The 19,226-nt window shown below is 33.6% G+C and overlaps 1 long non-coding RNA gene and 1 pseudogene across 1 annotated transcript; both read left to right on the top strand.

The window, feature by feature from the left end:
* The first annotated feature begins 7,893 nt into the window (after positions 1–7,893).
* On the top strand, positions 7,894–11,024 carry LOC107003777 (annotated as a pseudogene).
* A 2,881-nt stretch (positions 11,025–13,905) lies between these two features.
* Positions 13,906–16,819, top strand: LOC114074782. Its single transcript, XR_003575056.1, has 2 exons — positions 13,906–15,158; positions 16,560–16,819. It is a non-coding gene; the product is annotated as an uncharacterized LOC114074782 (long non-coding RNA).
* The last annotated feature ends 2,407 nt before the right edge of the window (positions 16,820–19,226 follow it).

Below are 19,226 nucleotides of genomic sequence, written 5' to 3'. Positions count from 1 at the left end.
ATAAAAAAAAATATGAACCTCAACCATCTTCCAAAAGGGAAATATGCAATTGCTGAATATTGTGTATGAAAAAGACAATGATAGCAGTACTCTATTTATAAAGGATAAGTGGGGGTGAGAAATCCTTCTCCTAGTTCAAATACAATTTTTTTGGCTAGGACAATTTCAAGGATATGTAAATGTGAAATTGAGAGGGATGGCAACTCCTAGTTCAGTCACATTTTTTTTCTAAGATAGTAAAAATTTAAATAAAATAAGGAGTAATATCTCTTTACCTTCAGTAGTTCTCCTGAAAGGGAAGAAAGGGTAAATTCATCTCCCTTTATACTAAGATGTACCATGATTTGTGGGAAGTCCATTGGTGGAATTGTATGAAGTTAGATATAGTAGATTTTGTGAGTAAGTTCTCCAATTACAAGCAACTGAAGATTGAATATCAAAAACCCAGGGGTATGACTCAAGAGATTCACATTCCTACTTTTATGTGGGAAATGATCAATATGGATTTCATTACAGGGTTACCTCGTACTCTCAAACAACATGACTTCATTTTGGTGATTGTTGACATACTGACTAAGTCTTTTCGCTTTTTGGCAGTCAAGACTACGAATTTGGCAGAGCACTATGCCAAACTTTATATTAATGGTATAGTTAGGTTGCATGGGGTTCCTTTATCTATAATATCATATAGAGTTCTTAAGTTTACCTCTCATTTTTGGCAACCATTTTAGAAAGGCATTTGTACTCAGGTTCATCTTAGCACATTATTTGATCCGCAGATGGATGGGAAGGGAGGGCGTACCGTTCATACCTTATAGGACATGTTGAGAGATTGTGTGATTGAATTCTAGGGTAGTTGGGATGGTCACCTTCCTCTTATAGAGTTTCCGTATAATAATAACTACCAGTACAACATTGAGATGGCCCCTTATGAAGAATTCACATCTTTTGTTGATAGGTTTCAATTAGCCGAAATAGATTTGATAGGACTATATTAAGTTCAGATAGACTTAAGACAACAATAGTTACTAGAAGTCTTATATAAAGGTAAAGAGAAGGGAACTAAAGTTACAAGTTGATGAATGAATTTTCTTGAAAGTGGAACCTATGAAGGGGGTGTGAGATTTGGAAAGAAATAAAAAGCTCAATCTTAGATATTTAGGACCTTACAAGATTTTGAAAATGGTAAGCAAAGTGTCATATGAGTTAGGGTTGGCAAAAGATGGAGCAGTAGTGCATCCGGTCTTCCACATCTCGCTTTTGAAGAAGTCTGTGGGTGATCCAACATCTGTAGTGAAATTAGAGAGTGTGGCTGTAAAGATAGTCTTTCTTATGAGGTTGTACCAGTTGAGATTTTTGATCGTCCGTGTTAGATTGTTGAGAAACAAAGAAGATGTTTTAGTCAAGGTTTTACGGAGAAGTTTGTCTTTAGAGGGAGCTACTTGGGAACTAGAACCAACCATGAAAGCCATGTATCTTCATCTCTTTTCTTCCGATTCCACTTCAACGCGTAAGATCAGTCTTAATATAATGTTCCTTCAATTTGTACTTGGATTTTCAGCGTACTTACACGTTCCTGGAACTGAGATAAGTCAAAAATTGAGTTCTCAGTTTCTAGTGGTAGGGTTGCAGCTCCTTCTCTCCGTAATCAATTAGGTTTGACTTCATTCAAGGATGAATGTTCCCAAGGGGGGTTTAATGTAACACCCCGTATCAAAAAACATACCAGATTTAAAATTTTCTAAATTACAAGTGCAACCTACGGTCGTTATCCACGCACCATAGTCTGATGTACGGCTTGTGTTGTAGTTATGTATTTCACCAATGCAATCCCTCCCAAAATCCAGCTTAGAAAATAAGCTTAGTTTCAACCAACGAAAAAGACCTAGGTTCCATAGTCCAGGCCACGGTTCGTGGTCTGTGTCCGTATATTGAGGCCCCCTTTACCAAACCTCTAACACAAACCACGATCGCCCAGTATGGTCCGCAAATGGAGATACTATCCATAGTTGCGACTGTAAGTGAAGCTTAGCAGTCAGTTAGGGGAAATTTGTGATTGGGTCAACTTTAAATGGGAATAACTCTTAGAATAAAAAGAATTAAATGTCCAACGACCTATGATATTATACATTATTGAATCCTCTTTCCAAACTACGACCCTTAGGTCCTATCCGTTTGTCACTCCCGCATATATTAATTCAGCGGTGTTTTAGTCTTTTCCTATTTCATTCGACCCCTATGCTACGTTTTTAGACCCTAAATTATGTGGTTTTAGTCAGTTTATAAGCCTATAAACATAACCAGAACATAGCTAAGTCAAATCCTAAATAAAAACATAGGAAATTAGAAGCAAGTGAGGAGAAAAAGATCAAGAACCCTAGTTGAAGAACGCAAATCAAAAGATTTCTCTGTGGAATTCATCACCAAGTATGTGGGATTTCATTACTGGGTTCCTTTTGCCCATTAGGTCCCTAGAGTTCACTGAGTTTCGTTTCATAGTTCCCTTACAATGAATGTACCCAGGGTTTCTAGTATTTCAGTAGATCATCATGATTTAGTTATTTAATTGTTCCAAATCAGACTATGATGTTATCACTCATTGCATGAATTAAAAAACGTAGCTTTGTATTTATTACTTATTACTTAAACAGTCTAGGTCATATATATAATTATTCACTTAGACATTCCTAATTTATTAATTCATCATTAGCAGATTAAGTTTTACATTCTAAGTTTATATGTTTATCTTTGAGCTATCTTGTATGATAGGAAATCAATCATAATGTGTTAACCACTTAATTCATTGGGAGTAGCATAATACCCAGTTGGACTAGGGTTCAGCGTACCTCAATAGTCCAAGATCTACTAGAGAAGTAGATTGTAAGTCCCCTGTGTTGGCATCAATTTAGTGATCACAGTAGCATTCTTGTATACCTTTGGCTGGGTATATTGGGTTCTCACTATGAGGAGTATAATCGGGCTCCACATTAAGCTTATCTGGTTTTATTGTCGTTTATTAGTAGCTCTTAAATGTAAGTCAGAGTCAATTGCATTGACCATATTTACAGTTCAGTCATTATTCAGTCTCAACATGTTACAAATGTGTTCATTACATCAAGTTAGCTCAGTATTTAGCATATCATGTTTAGTTTATATCATTCCTTATTTTCTTTGTTAAGTTATATATTATTTCAATTGTATTCTATCTTGCATGCTTGGTACTTTTAAAGTACTGATGCATATTCTGTGCTACATCTTTTAGTGATGGAGGTGTAAGTTCTCAATATCCATGTCACACTTAGATCGATCCCTGGTCTACTGTTCAGTAGAATCAGTGGTGAGTACTCTTCATTCTCCGGGGAAAATATTCATGAGTTTATTTTCAGTAGTTTTATTCCTTTAGTTCCTGTTTTGCTAGACTTAGCTGGGGCATGTCCTAGCATTTCTAGTCACTTAGAGGTTATTTTCAAACACAGATACATTCACCTTAGTATTGAGTTAATATCTTCCTTGTATTAAACTCATCAGTTTACAAATATCTCAATTATAGTATATGGGTATTCCTTGATTTAATTTTTTTTATGATTGTATCTTTTATACAGTTTCTATCATTAATTTTATATTTAATATGCTCATGATCATGCCAACATGGTTAGCTTGGGATTAGTTAAACCTAGGTCCCGTGTCTGCGTTCAAGGGGCAGTACGTCAATGAAAATACTACTACTCAGATACTCTTCTATACCACTAGAGAATTATGGACATTGATAGTATCAAGGATAAGGACACAGTGGTTAAGTTAATAGAACAAGGGGAAGTCGGGTAAATATTTTTTATCGTTGATCCAATCAGGGTAAATCTATTGAGTTTGATCTAATTTGTGTAAGTTATTTGCCTAGTGAGTTCAGTTTGTGTAGTTTTTTATTGAATATTTTCTATTCAAACCAATTCAAATTTTCTCTAAACAGTTAGAAAATTTAACCATAAACTTTTTGAAATCCTTTGGATTATTCGTTCGAAGCGACTCATGTTTACGGTACGTTAATTTTTTAATTCGTGCACTGGACGAAATTTGTATTTTAAAGAAGGAAAATAATAAGAGGACGAAAAGAGTTGAGGATGATGGAAGGAAGAACGAAAACAACAATTAAATAAGAAATGAATGGAGAATAAGGAGGCAGAGAAGAAGAAGGAAGGGAGAAGTCATTAATGACTCAGACAAATGACCTTTTTCAGTAAAAAATGATAATTGAGTCCTTTTAGGGACAAATTTGGACAAAATTACAATTTCTTAAATTTTTCCTAATTTTATTTCGATCGAAATAAATTGGGGGGTCATAGCTCAATTTACCCAATTTTCTCTACATTTTAGTTGTTTATTTGTTTTTATATTTTTTAGTAACTTGTAAAAATATAGTTTTTTGTTAATACGATTATATATTATATGTTAATAAAAAAATTTCATATATTAGTCTAAACTCTAGAGTATATGTTTGTCCAAAAAACTGATGAAATAAAATGTGTGAGCTAATAAATAAAAATATCAATAATCAACTTCAACAATTTAAATAGGCCATAATTTGCCTACTTTTACTACATTCAAACTTAAAAAAAGGGAAAACTAAAATAATGGATCATTCAATTATTTTACTAATTAAGTTGGCTAAGTTATTAGTTTGCTGAACAAAATGACTATTCAATTATTGTACTAAAAAAATTTATCCCAACAATTATCACAATATATAATAATCTTATTAATCTTGCCCCCCCCCCCCTTTTACATGATTTCTTTAACTCTTTCAAATTTGTATCTTTTTACATCTTGTAAAAGGTTCCTCAGATCACGTAGATGCATATAAAGATAAATTGTTCCATAGAATTCTCGGTTGTGTTGTACAAAACAAGTAAAAACAATGATAGTTTTTACGTATTTAGTGATAACTAACCTTTTCGAAGGAATTAATCTCTATCAGTGAAATATACACAAAACTATTATCAACAAAAGTATCTAGAAAATTTAGCCTAAAATGATATTAAATATCTTGCATATTTAACAAAAAAATCACGAGTTAAATTTGCCGCAAACATGAATAATATATTAAACAAAGCAATACATCAAGACGAGCTCATGTCGAAAATTTGAAACTATTTAGGGAAGATTTGTGTTGGTTGAGATATCATATATATACTTAACAATATCAACAAGAACATCTCCAAAATGTAGTTCTGCATCACCTATACACGAGTCTATACTATTTGTACAATATCAATATACAATATGATATTGATATACTCTCTCTGTCCCAATTTATGTGACTTAGTTTCCTTTTTAGTCAGTCCTAAAAGAATGATACATTTCTACATTAAATGACATTTCAACTATATAATGTCTTTTTACCCATGATAAAATGATTTATAGCCACATAAATTTCAATCATTCATTTTAGACCACAAGTTTTAAAATCATCTATTCTCTCTTAAATTCCGTGATGAGTCAAACTACCTCATATAAAATGAGAAGGAGGGATTATTATATATGCATACTTTTATTTTATTGAAAACAAGTTTTGTTACAAGTATCTCAAAATTTAAACTATTTTTTATGGATGTAAGCACTTATCTATATTTTTCGGATCGATAAATTTACTTTTATTTTTTATATAAAAAATTTTCCAATTTTCTTTTAGCAATAACATTGTACACGTGTCAAGTGTGAGTTAGTTGAGATCTTATGCAACCAATAAATGTCAAAAAACGTTAACACAAAATACCCTTATATTCACTTTGTTGTTCTCCACTCTTCCCCTTAAGGGCACCAGTCTCACTCTTCTAGGAATCTCTGGAGAATCAATGATGGACGGTGAACAACGAAAAATGTTGATAGAAAATGGGAAGGTGAGGGTTCTCCCTTTCCCTTTTTTTCCCCCTTTTATTTTACCTATGATTCTTTAGTGAATTAAGTAACGTTTTTACTCCATTGAAAATGCTCATTTTGTCAATCGAGTTTTAGAATAAAGGATTCAAACAATAAAAATACTTAAATAATTCTAATGGGCACCGATAAAGCCGTCATGCATGTTCTTTGACAAAATTCTTCGTCAATCTAAATGTTCTTTTTTTTTTCTCTAAATGTTCCTTTGACTGCTAGTTTATGTTATCAGATGATATAAGGTTTTAAGTAGATTTTTATGATATACAACTGTATCAATATACATCATGACTAGGAAGGAAGTGGAATGACAGGATCTAGTTGAAATGGAAATTTTAAAAAGAAAGAGTGGGATGGGTAAAATCGTGAAATGCTTTTTATTTAATGGAATTCTCTATCATAAATCCACCAATAACATTCTCACCTAGGTTACGTCGACCCTCAAGCTCAATTTGTTGAATTTCACAAAATTTTAGTGCTCTACTCCAAACTAGTTCATGAGTTGCTACAACCATTGCTCAACAACATATTTCTAAACTTGATCTGCCAACAACACTTTACATCTTACGCTTTAAAGATACCAAATTACCTCCTACTAAAACACAATATCTAAAACATGGACCCTCTATGAGAGGGTGGTCTAGACCAATCTCGTTTATATATCCAATGATATGCTTATGGCCTTGATCATTGAAGAGTAGTCCTATACCTGAAACTCATTTTATATGTCACAAAATACAAATAATTGCATTGCAAGTATTATTAAACAAAATTCCTAAACTATCATGCAACACTCAAAAGAAAAGGATGTCTGGTCTAGTCACTATAATTTAACTTTATCACTATCCATCTACACCTTCTACAATCGTTGAGTAGCTTCCCCACTCCTTGCAGGAGTTAAGAATTGGAATCCTTAAAAGTGTCAATAATTCTACATCCCATCATTCTTGTTTCCTCAAATATGGACAAGGAACATATGCGTTGCGCAATGACAATATTTAATCGAATTGAGCAACCTCAATACCTAGAAAATACTTCAGCCAGCCGAGGTCTTCATCTGTATGCCAATTAACTATGGAAAACCCGAGAGTCCTGCTATTATTTTTTGATTGGTAAAGGGTAAGTGTATTTATACTTGATGCCATAAAAAATGTACAATTATCTACCTTAAAAATAAAATCACACTATTATTTCATTTTTCACTTTATATTTATGTTGCCATCCCCTTCAAAAAGTTTTAGGATGCACTTGTGAGTAGCTTTTTCTTTATAAACACGACAATATCAATCCCTTTGCGTCTACCCTTGACCAATTTTTTTTATATTTATAAGGGACTTAGCTTCAAAACACATAAATTAGTTAATTAGTTTGTCTTCCATTTCCCTACACTTGGTGGCACGTTCTAAATTTACTAAAAATGAGGGTTTTTTGGGTAAGCCTCATCTGTGGCCTCTTTTCATCACATGAACAAACTTTGGCATCCCGTTGTTGAAATTTGAAATGGGATTTTCAGAAAGAAAGTTTATTTTATGTTCCCTCTAAATGAAACAATTATTATTACTTGTTCACTGTATATTCGGTGACCACTCTAGGACCTTATAATAGGCACTTGTTGAATCTTTTATTAATAAGAAACTCTAACAAACTGATGTTTGCTTTTACGTTCCTTTTCCAGCTACAAACCAGTCCTAAGGAACTACTTATGCATGATCCATCGCTCAATCAAGGAAGTGAGATCAATTCCTTTAGTTTTGCTTGCAATTGAGACATAATGCAAATTGCAAGTTCTTAGCTTTTGTCTATGAATCCAAGGTGGTTATGATTTTAAAAGATATATGCCTAGTTTAATTTATTTTGTCATTAATGGGTGCAATATACACAGAGTTTTGACTATCGGTATAGATAAATCTACTAGCATCCATTATTTGACATGATAATTTTTGTAAACTAAATGGATAAATATTCATGAATGCATTAATTATCGTACAAAGTGAAGATGTAGTAAAGGAGATTAGTCTTCAAATTAAACACCATGAAGATAATGTCCAATTCTTACAGGGTCAGAAAAAAAATGTTGGATGGTTCAATTTTTGATATAAAACGTATTGTTTCCTTCTATTGAAGTTCATTAGGCGTGCTGTCAAATGCACATGAAATTTTAAAAGGTTAGTGTAGTTATTTTGTTCTATCACTAACCTAGAAAATAATTTTTTTATTCTGTCTTAATGGGAAGCAAACAATCACACATTTTACAAAAATCGTATCAATGGGTGTCTTTTACATTTCAAGTAAATATGGATTTCATAACTACCTTTGCGCAGAATATCAACCATCAGCTTGTTTCAGTAAGCTTTTTATATTGTCCATAGGCTTAATGTGTGTTTTTTCTATTCAAAAGCACTCTGTGAAAATATAGCATTAATTATAACTTTTTTCTATCCTTTTTATCATATGCCTTCTCACAGTTTCTCAATTTTAATGCCCTGTACTTAAGGGGTATTGCAGTTGCTCTCCACGAGATTTATTCAGCAAGTGGAAGTGGTTATGAAAATAAGAAATCTTCAAACGGGAAGAATGAATAGGAGGCCATTCAAAAAATATTAACATTGAACAGTTTCCAGCTGCTAACTCATAATGGAACTTAGATTACTCATATTCTGTTTATGAAGGACGTTATAGGAATTGTTGCTTTGCCTTGCAAGGTTGACGATGATAATCTCAACAGGTTAGTTTCTCATAGCATCCAGTAATTTTTGGTGTTTTTTACAAAAAATATATGAAAAAGAAAAAAATGAGCTTTGTATGAGTTTACTTTCTATACTACTCCCTGTTCAAGAAATCATAGCACTTGTCCACTATGTCCCAATAAAGATGACAATATGTGGCTGCATGATGGTGAAGACTTGAGACAAAAAGTTTGATATTTGGTTCTTTGAATTAGTCTTTGGAATACTTAGACTGATTAGGGTTTAGAGGTCGCAGATCAGGATAGAAGGTTAGTTGGTATTTAAATGTTTTCTCTCTTTTTTAGGTCTTACAAAGTAGTCCTACATTAGTTTGGAAATGAATATGTGGTTTGCATAAACAGGCTTGAGCAATCTTCCTCTCATGAGATAAACTATAGGGTCGAGTTTGGCGCTAGTGCCATATCTTTACCCAGAAGTAGACAGATGATGGAAGTTCACTATACTTGCCAAACAGAATTTAGAATTTCACGTTATTATGACTGACATTTATATATTAAACTCTATAATCCAGGAGTCTCTCAGACTATCTTGGGCTAAAAGTTATGTTACCAGTTGCTTACAATACGCTTGAAGGACTTAAAGCACTGCAGACATATGATACGAAAGATCTAACTAATAAAAGTTCTAGTCTTCATGGCATTGAAACATCAATTGAGAGACCTTTGGATCATCGATATCTTGTGATCTATCTTGAGAACTTAAGGTTTAAGGTTTTGATGATATCTTCTTGCAAATACATCTCATATTCTTTACCACTTCTTTAATCTCTTATCTTTTTCATTTTTTTTATTTATAATTTTAGACCATACACTGGTGAATTTATTGTTGATGATCCTCAAAGGAGGCTTACCATAATGAATCCAAGATACCTCAACTAGGAAACTTCTCCTGGTTTTCTTGGTTTTGATGTCAATATGATCAATATTGACACTTCGAACTTATATTGTTTTACAAGCACTGTTAATAGCTTGAGAGAGACCCTCTTTTATGGACTCTTCTCACGGTTGCAAGTATACAAAACAAAGGCAGACATGATGCCGACATTACATTTATAGCTGATGGATCCCTATCATTGGACATTGGGATCATAAAGAGTGCTGGTATATTTTCCCTAAGCAAAAGGTAAAGACGCATGTATTAAATAGTGTGTTTATTATATTCATAAACTTTTGTCTTTCATATTTCAACTTTCTTTTTATTATATTAGGGTAATTTTGTTTTCACGAAAAATTCATCTCCAACGGATGATGAATTAAAAACTTATATCCCAGTAGGGGGTGGGCACACCCTCAAAACACATACATAATTACAAGTTCCTATAAAATCGACCATTTCTATATTTTCCCTACCAACTATTGGTTACCATAGTTCAACTTGATTGTGAGGTTACTTTGAAGAATTGATTGCCTATTAACTTGTTCCTTTTTGAGTATTAAGTAATATACTTGATCTCAAATTGTGCGCCTGATCGCGGAAACTGGTGTTATTTTGTGACCATGTTGCTTGACCTTTGTGGAGATCAGTGGTTTGACCTTTGTATAGAATGGTGCATGAGAGTATGTTCTTCCATTTCTTTCACTTCATCCATAGCAAAGCTTCTTCAAGGTAGCCTTTGTTACGTTTGTTCTTAATGTATTTTCATTTCCAAATGCTTAACAAACCATCGGCATCTTTAATGAATCATTATCCTAAAGGAGGATGGGGGCGGAATAGTCAGCGACACATTAATTAGGAAAGACAATCTATAATATAATTTTCTTGGATAGGACTCTTAAGGATTTATCAGGTTTCGAGACCATGACACATTTACGATTTACATGTATGACTTTCTGTAATTAATTATATCGTAGGAGTGGTTTTTAATGCTATTCCCATGTTTATATATTACATGTATTTGATTTCTTATGTTTATAAATTAGATTTATTTGAATTGGCAGCACACTTGATTTTTCTTGTTAATTGCATCATTGAATCATTATTATCTCTACCTTCCCAAGGTAGTGGCATGGCTGCGTAGACTGCACCCTCCAGATCCACTTGGGGGATTACACTTGATGTGTTGTTGTTTTTTTCTATTGCATCACTAAATCATTTGGATTCATTCCTTTTTGTATTTATTTTTTGTAAAGGGAACTAACAATCAAATTTTCAAAGTGTTCTGAAAGGTCGTTTCTAGCAGAAAGATATTTTAAAGCAGAGATACGGATAAAATAGCTGAAGTGGGAAAGGGTATGAATTGTGGAAGGATTACAAAGAGTGCAAACATTGCATAATAATGCAAAGAACAAGTTTAAAATAAGGAAATAACAGTATGTCAAGTTTATTTCACAAAGCTCTTCATATCTCTAAAGGCTATATACTTGAGTATATCTAGTTAGACTATGCATGCTAGTCATTGATAATTTCATAATAACTAGTGTTATTCATGCGAAGCAGATATAAGTTAAGTCATCTCTATGTTGATGTAGGTAAAAGCTTGAGCTTTTTTTTAATTGATCCTCGTTTTCCTTACATCCTTCTTTAATTGATTGACGATGTCATTTATAGCTATAGATTGTACATGTATTTTATCATGTTAGATGAGAACTCTTCAGGTATAATAGATCCTATTTAATCCGCTGACAAATATTTAAGCTTGTTCTTGCTTTAGTATGCTAGTTATAAATGATTTCTTTGAGCAGTCTAAAGATGTAGATATACGAAGTGAGCTGTTAAAACAATTTCACGAGGAAGCAATGAAAGTAGAATTCCGAGGATTCAATAAGACTAACCTTTTTCAACTGAAGGTGTTCAAATTCCAACCAGTAACCTCATTACAGGTGAGAGAGAACACATTTGCATCATGTTTGCCACCAGTGTTCTTCTCGATTCATTTTGTAAATCCCCCCGCCACTGTTAAAGAGTTCCAAAGTGGTTTTTGGTATATCGTGACTATGCATAATCTTCCTTTTACCTGCAAATATCAATCTCGATACTTTCTGGTTCGAAAGGGGACCTCTTTTTTTTTGTTTCGATGGAGTAAGTTGCTGGGCAGTTCCACCCATACTTTGATTGTGAAGAAAAATCCACCATTCTCTATTGTCGTTAATTCTTCGGAATATCATTATTATCGCCTTTATTATGAATCTTTCCCGTTTGAGATTGTTCGGGCTTTCTGTTTGCTCCATCCCCTACAATGATTTCTATTAGCTTTGAAGGTCTTTTACGACTATAAATATAATGCTAATCCTACAAAATTTTCCCTGACAGAGCTGAGTTTCTTTTCTTGGTTGATGGCTCCGATTGTTGGTGACCACCAATAGAATTGAGCTGAAGATTTCTTCCATTTCTATTCACCATGTATAACCTACTCTGTGCCTGCTTTGGAAGTAAATATCAAAAGGAAACGGTGGTTATCCATCTCCTAAGAATTTAATCCATGTGAAGCTCCGGAAGGTTTTCGTGGAAATTGCAGACCACACATCTGTTTAGAACATCGTTTAAAGATGGTTCAAAAGATCCATCAATGTGAATGCCTCTTTCCTTTGACATATCAGTTCCTTCTTCATTAGAGGTGCTAATAAATTCCATATTACCCATTTACTTCTCCTGGCAGCCTTTGAATACGGGATGTCTTTGTCTATCAATATTCAATTAAATGTCGGTAGTAGAGAAGCAATTATGAATCTTCCTATCTTGTTTGCAATGTCTTTCCACCCAACATTATATTCTAGCGCAGGAATTACAAGAATATATCTTCTTCTTCCATGTTTGTTTGGCATCAACATATTTGCTTCCTTGTATTTTGAGTATTCAAGTGGAAATATCTGAAACTTTAGGCATTTTTTAGTCAAGAAAAATCAAGATCTTGTACAGGATCTTTTACAGAACTTACTTAAAAAAAAGATCTAATTTATATAAACTTCTGTGGAAGTAATTTGTTCCAACAGGAGACACGGATAAATTAGAAGTTTGCTAGTCAAAGTAATAAATAGTTATTTAGTCGCGAAGTTCTCCCCGTGATGTTTGGTACAGAATGTATATAGATCTCTTTGTTGATATTGTACAAAGATATAGATAGATAGAGTCTCTTTAGGATTTCCTCTTTATTTCATTCTTTAGTTATCTTTTCATATTATTAAATTTATGCATGTTTACTTATTGAATAAGAGACAAGTTATTCGCTCCAATTCCTTGCACATGGTATCAGAGCATACGGAATTGTGAAACTTGAAGTGGCGGCTCTCGAGCCTCACCAATAGTGATTGTTGGAATTACCTGCTGCCATATTTCTATTTCATGTGACTTCACCACTAGTAATCCGTTGGTGGTCTTCTTACTTATTTGACATTGCTAAAGATTCCAAACTTATTTATGGTGGTTTTCTTATCATTGCACTATCTTTTGAAGATTTAACATTAAGATACAGGTTCTACAGTCTTTCTTTTGGTGATACTATAGTTTGAATTGTCTTCTCTGTTGTTATATGGTTTTTTCTGTTTTGAGCTAGACTACTGTCAGATATTTACTGCTCCTGGTTGAAATTTCCTCTTTGTTTCTTCATTGGTTTTCAATTCGGAGCCTTTGGCTATTCGTATTTTAGTTTTTTCATACTATGTGATCTCCTGGGTATTCAAACGATCCGAACTCTGTTTTGGTTTTCTCTAGTTTTCTCTATTTGTGTTGATACATTCTGTAAAGTTGGCTATTCTCTCGTTAAAACTTTATTTTAAGAATCTTTGTGATTTCTTTGTTAATTTTTGTTGATATTGTGAGAATGAAAGATAATAAGGGAGAAGAATTGAAGAGTTCAAATACGCATAATAAGTTTGATGTTGCTCATTGGCTATCATCGGATAAAATAATTTTTATTTCGTTAGAAGATTATGCTAGATTCATTCAGTATAAGAAATCTTCTTGTCGATTTAGGAAAAGCATGCCTGATTACCTCTTCAAATAAATGAGTGATTGATTCAGGCACCACAAATTATATGAGAGGTAACTCTAGTACTTTTTGTAATTTCCAGCCACACAAAGTACTTTCTCGAGTTACTATAGCGGATGGATAAACTTGTACTAGGGTTGGATTTGGAACTATTAAACCATCCTCGTCTATTACCCTGTCATCTATCTTAAGTTCCACTAAATTACCTTCTAATTTGATATGTGTTAGTAATCTTATGAGAGACCTTAAATGTTATATCTCGTTCTTTCCTGATTATTGTCTATTTCGTGACTTTAGGACGATTCAATTTATTGGTAAAGGAAATGAATTTGATGATCTCTACATCCTTGATGAATGGAAACCTCAGTCTGTTTCATACTCAGGTGTTATTTCTCCATTTGAAGCAAATTGTCGATTGGGACATCATTCACTACCATAGTTGAAAAAGATTTGTCCCGAGTTTCAAAATAATTCTTCATTGGATTGTGAATCATGTCTTTTTGTCTAGCACTATCGGACCTGGTTAAGTCCAAGGGTTAATAAGCGAGTAGAGTCGGCTTTTGAGTGAGTTCATTATGATGTTTGGGGACCATGTCATGTTATTTCCAGAACTGGACATAAATATTTTGTTACTTATGCGGATGATTTTTGTAGAATGACATGGATATACTTTATGAAGAATATATCTGAAGTGTTTTCCCATTTTTGTGTTTTCTGCTAAACACAAGACTCAATTTAATATTAATGTGCACAGTAAGGAGTGATAATGCTAAAGAGTACATGTAAGAATTATTTTAGTCGTATATGAGGCAACATGGTATTCTCCACCAGTCATCTTGTGTTGATACCCCTTCAAGAATGGAGCTGTTGAAAGAAAAAATAGGAATCTCTTCAGAAAGCCCGAGTACTATTATTTCAAATAAAGGTTGCTAAGCAGTTTCGGGCCGACGCAATCTCTACAACTTGTTTCCTGATTTAATCACATGCAATCTAGTATGCTTGGAGGTAATGTACCTTATAACATTCTTTATCCAAATAAGTCCCAAGATCCGGTGTAACTTAAGGTATTTGGAAGAAGTTGTTATGTTAGAGATGTTGGACCATCAGTTACCAAGTTGGATCCCAAAGGCCTTGAAGTGTGTTTTCTTCGGATATTCTCGCGTTCAGAAGGAATATCGTTTTTACTCTACTGAACTTTGAAAATATTTGGTCTCAACTAATGTATCCTTTTCGGAGGCTACACCATTCTTCTATGCACCTCCCATTTTCTACGAGTCAGGATGAGGAAGATGAGTGGTTAGTGTAACAAGTTACCAGGGCTATACCAGAGCGATCAAATGATGTTTCTCATACATCACCCGATTCTTCAATTGAAAACCAATCTATTATTGTTCCTTCAGTGCTTGTTCCATCATCTCCAACAAGACCACCCGTTGTTCAGGTTTACTCTAAGAGGCAGGTGACTAATGTTACCTATGCTGCACCAACTCCCTCGTCATTAGATTCTCCTTCAAGTGATCCTATAGAATATATTTACCTTCCTGTTGCTCTTCGCAAAGGTACACACACTTGCAAGTCTATATATTCTATTGGTAATTTTGTTTCCTACTGTCAGTTATCTCCCGCATCTAGATCTTTCTTGAATCCTTTACTACAATTATGATGGTTTATACTTGATGTTGTTAAATTGAAGTATTACATGTGATTAGATAAAGTATGTGATGGTATGATGAGTGTAATTAAAATGTCTTGACTATGTGAACTATTAGATTATGATTAAGGTATGATGATATTATGTTGATTGTGACTCACTTATTTTTCTTACTGTGATAAAATGATGATGGTGTTAATCTTATAAATGAAAGGTTGTAATGAAAGGACATTCTCATGCAATACCTAATGAACTAATGATATGACATGAAAGGGGTTAGTCTCCTATGACCTATATTAAGTTATCATGATTAAGAATGGCTTAAAGACGTTTAAAAAGGGATATTAGCTTAGCACCGAGCGAACTAGATATGAGATGTGTCCCTTCCCAATGTGGAAAGATAGGTTCACAATGGTTCTCATGAGATAATGCAATGGTGTATAAAAAGGTTCTCAAGCATGTTCCCTAGTTCTTGAACTATGTTGCCCCTATAGGAATACTAGCTAGTGGATCGACTTAGAATGATATTTTCATGTTTTGGTTCTACCTTGGTAAGTGGATCACCTTTTTTTGGTGTAGGGTTTCATGACACATGATTCCACCATTAGCTTATGTGGTCTATGTCAGTTAAGGAAATTGTTCCCAATCTAAAATGAAGTAATGAAGATGAGCACTTACTAGGGTGAGTTAAGGGATTTGACTTAGTGTAGGTAGGGGTATGAAACTCTATCTATACATTGCACAAGTAGGCCTTGTGGGAAGTCTTAGGAGGTTTTTCTTTTTTTATTATGTAATATGATATAATGAAATGTATAATGTGGAATTTATATGATGTTATTCTTATTTGATGGTTCTTCCATTGATGAACATGGTATTGATTTAAATTGATATATGTGGTGATGACTACCTACGATGAAACGTGTTATGAAGCAAGGCATTACTTATGATATCTTATCTTGTTTACTTGATTTTGTGTGGTTATGGGGCTTCACATGAGTATTGCATTTGTAGGCTTGGGATGTATTGTTGGAAAGGGTCTTGAATATTGATGATATGAACTAATGAACATGAAATGCTTAAATGAATTGATGATGTGTTTTCCTTGTTTATGAACATTTCTTATGTTCTTGTGATCCTTCTCTTGTATATTCCCTCTTGTATGTGCATAAAGACTTTCAACATGACTTAGCATGTTTCTAAAGAAGTTTTCTCTTTCATACATGTCTTCAAATAGTTGTATGTGCATACATCCATACTTAGTAAAACTGGTGTACTAACCCATAATTCTACGTTTTCTACAAATACGTAGGTTCCGGCCTTTGAGTTCCTTGGAGGCCAATTGAAGAAGACTTGGACTCTTTCCTCCAAGTGATGGCAGTTCCTCATGTTCTAGGGTGTTACCTTTTATATAATCTAGGTTTGAAGTTGTATTGTCATAAAAATATTGTTCATTCCTTAATCATCTAGAACATTGATGAAAGTCTATATTGATATATTGACATTGTATTGTTTATGTCCAACATTTGTACTCGTTTAGATGGTTCAATATGAGACAAATCATTTGATTAATTCCTATGTATTAATTATGTTGTCTAAAAGAGAAACCTAAGTATGCTTCATACGCGAGATGTCTATATAAACCTCACTATGTATATATGAAGAGTTTTAATTTTTTGTATTTTAACCGATGAAATGTAATGACGAAGGCTAAGAGGATAGTTTTAGTCCTCTCCGAGGACGCCGCCGCTGGTTACATCTAGGGGATGCTCTCTGGTTGTGACATTTGTATCCATAAATTATAGAAGGTCTACTACTGGTTATAGTTTCTTTGTTGAAGGAAACCTAGTGTCATGGAGAAGTAAGAAGCAAAATGTTGTATCTCCATCTAGTTCAGAATTAGAATATAGAGCTATGTCACAATCTACTTGTGATATTATGTGGATATATCACCTTTTAAGTGAAATTAGGTTAAGGCATCACCACTCAGCAACACTTTGGTTTCTTAATCAAGGTTCTTTTCATATTTCCTTAAATCCGATGTACCATGAAAGAACTAAATGAATTAAGGTCGACTGCCATTTATTTGTGAGAAGATTCAGGAAAATGTGATTTCCACTGGCTATGTGAAGACATGAGACCAACTAACTGTTTTGTTTATAAATGTTTTGAACGGGACTCGAGTCGATTATATTTATAACAATTTGGGCATGACGAATATCTATGCTCCAGCTTGAGGAGTGTTACAGAATCATATTGGTGTAATAAATATAGATAATATAGATGATTTTCTACGATCTGAATATCCAGCTACCACGGTTATATTGCTCTAAATATCTAGTTGCCACAGTTATATTCCTCTCTACATGTATTTGTATTATTTTACTCAATGATAAATATAGAAATTATTCTACATATCTTGAATCAATTGCAACTACCTATGATAATACAATAATAAAGACTTCTTCATATAAATATGCTGAAAATTCTTTCTAAAATGTGCTTAAAATGCTATTCTTTCCAATTTTTCTTTTTAAAGAGAAGATTGTCGCATGTTATGACAACCATATTATTAGAATACTCTAGCTTTGCTTCCTTGTCCTTGATAACTAGAAATGAACCTTAGCGAGTTTAGTAAAATCACCTAGCCTATCTTAATCCCCCTTCATGAACTACGAAACAGATGTATCATATGATTTTAACTCCGAAGGACCTTTTAAATTCCATTGCATTGTTATTAGCTTTTTGGCATAAAATGCAAGATGATTTTAATTCTATATAGAATCCATTACAGAGTTAAGAAAATGGACGTTAATACTGTACCTATATATTTCTTCCTTACTACTACTATTTATAAATAAAGTAATTTGTGTATTACTTAGCACTAGTAACTTATGTGTGGACGTATTACCTACTGTTACTACCTTATGAAGTTTTCTTCTCACTGTATGATCTATTGTCACCGTGTATTCAACCACAGTTTCTGCCAAGAGGGTAGCAGTCTGCCATGATAACATGATTGCATGGGAAATTTGAGATCCTCTAGTAACTTGTAGTAGAGGGATACCTCATTCGCAATGGACCGTTTTCACTTCTTTCTAGACAAATTAAATGCATCTATAAAATTTTATATAAAATGCTCATGATCATGCAGTTTATACAGGTCTTGATTCTTTTCACGACTTGGACTATGATAAAAAAAATGGTTATGGAGAAGAATGAAGGAAAGACAGACAGTGCAACTGCTGTTATCCACAAGCTGCTCAGATTACCAAAACCTGAACAGCTGTATCTCATATATGCTCATGACATGCTTGGTGTGTTGCACTTCTGGGAGAGTTTCGGACCCATAAGCTTAGTAGGTTGATGCTGGTATCCTTTTCTTTAATATAAGAACTTCCGTGGCAGTATGGATGTATTTACTTGTGTTACCTATCCCTAGCATTCCTTCAAAAAATCTTGGAGAAGCTCAGTCGGTTGCAGTAGTATGAGAATCCCGTTCAGCGCCATAGCTCTCGACAAATATCAGATCGATTTATACGTGAATTGCGACAGTTGTTTTGACATGTTAGCTTCAAAGCTTGAAATTTCCATTAATGATCCATATAAGGTTATTTGCTTTGGGGATATAAGGTTTACACATTTCTTTCTATGGTTTACGTTATACTTACTATTTCGAATTGTTATGATTTTAGGTCTCTCGATCCATTTAACACATAATGTTTCATTCATGTCTGATCAATGCTCTCTGGAAAACAAAGGTGTTAAGGTTTTTGCCTTTTTGTTTCAGGACACAAACGCGAGGACTCAGCTGTGATGTCCAAAGAGAACTTGCTTTTCCATGCATAACTTTATCAAATGGAGAAACTCTCCCTCACATCATTTTACTGTCTGTTCGTTAAGTTTCAAGTCTAGAGAACACAGTTACATGGCTAGTTCCTACATAGAAGATGGTGTGGTTTCTTTGGATTATGAAATG

The sequence above is a fragment of the Solanum pennellii genome, chromosome 11, assembly GCF_001406875.1.
Source record: "Solanum pennellii chromosome 11, SPENNV200".
NCBI lineage: Eukaryota > Viridiplantae > Streptophyta > Magnoliopsida > Solanales > Solanaceae > Solanum > Solanum pennellii.
Note: the sequence above shows the minus strand (reverse complement) of the source record. Positions and strands in the feature narration are given on the sequence as shown.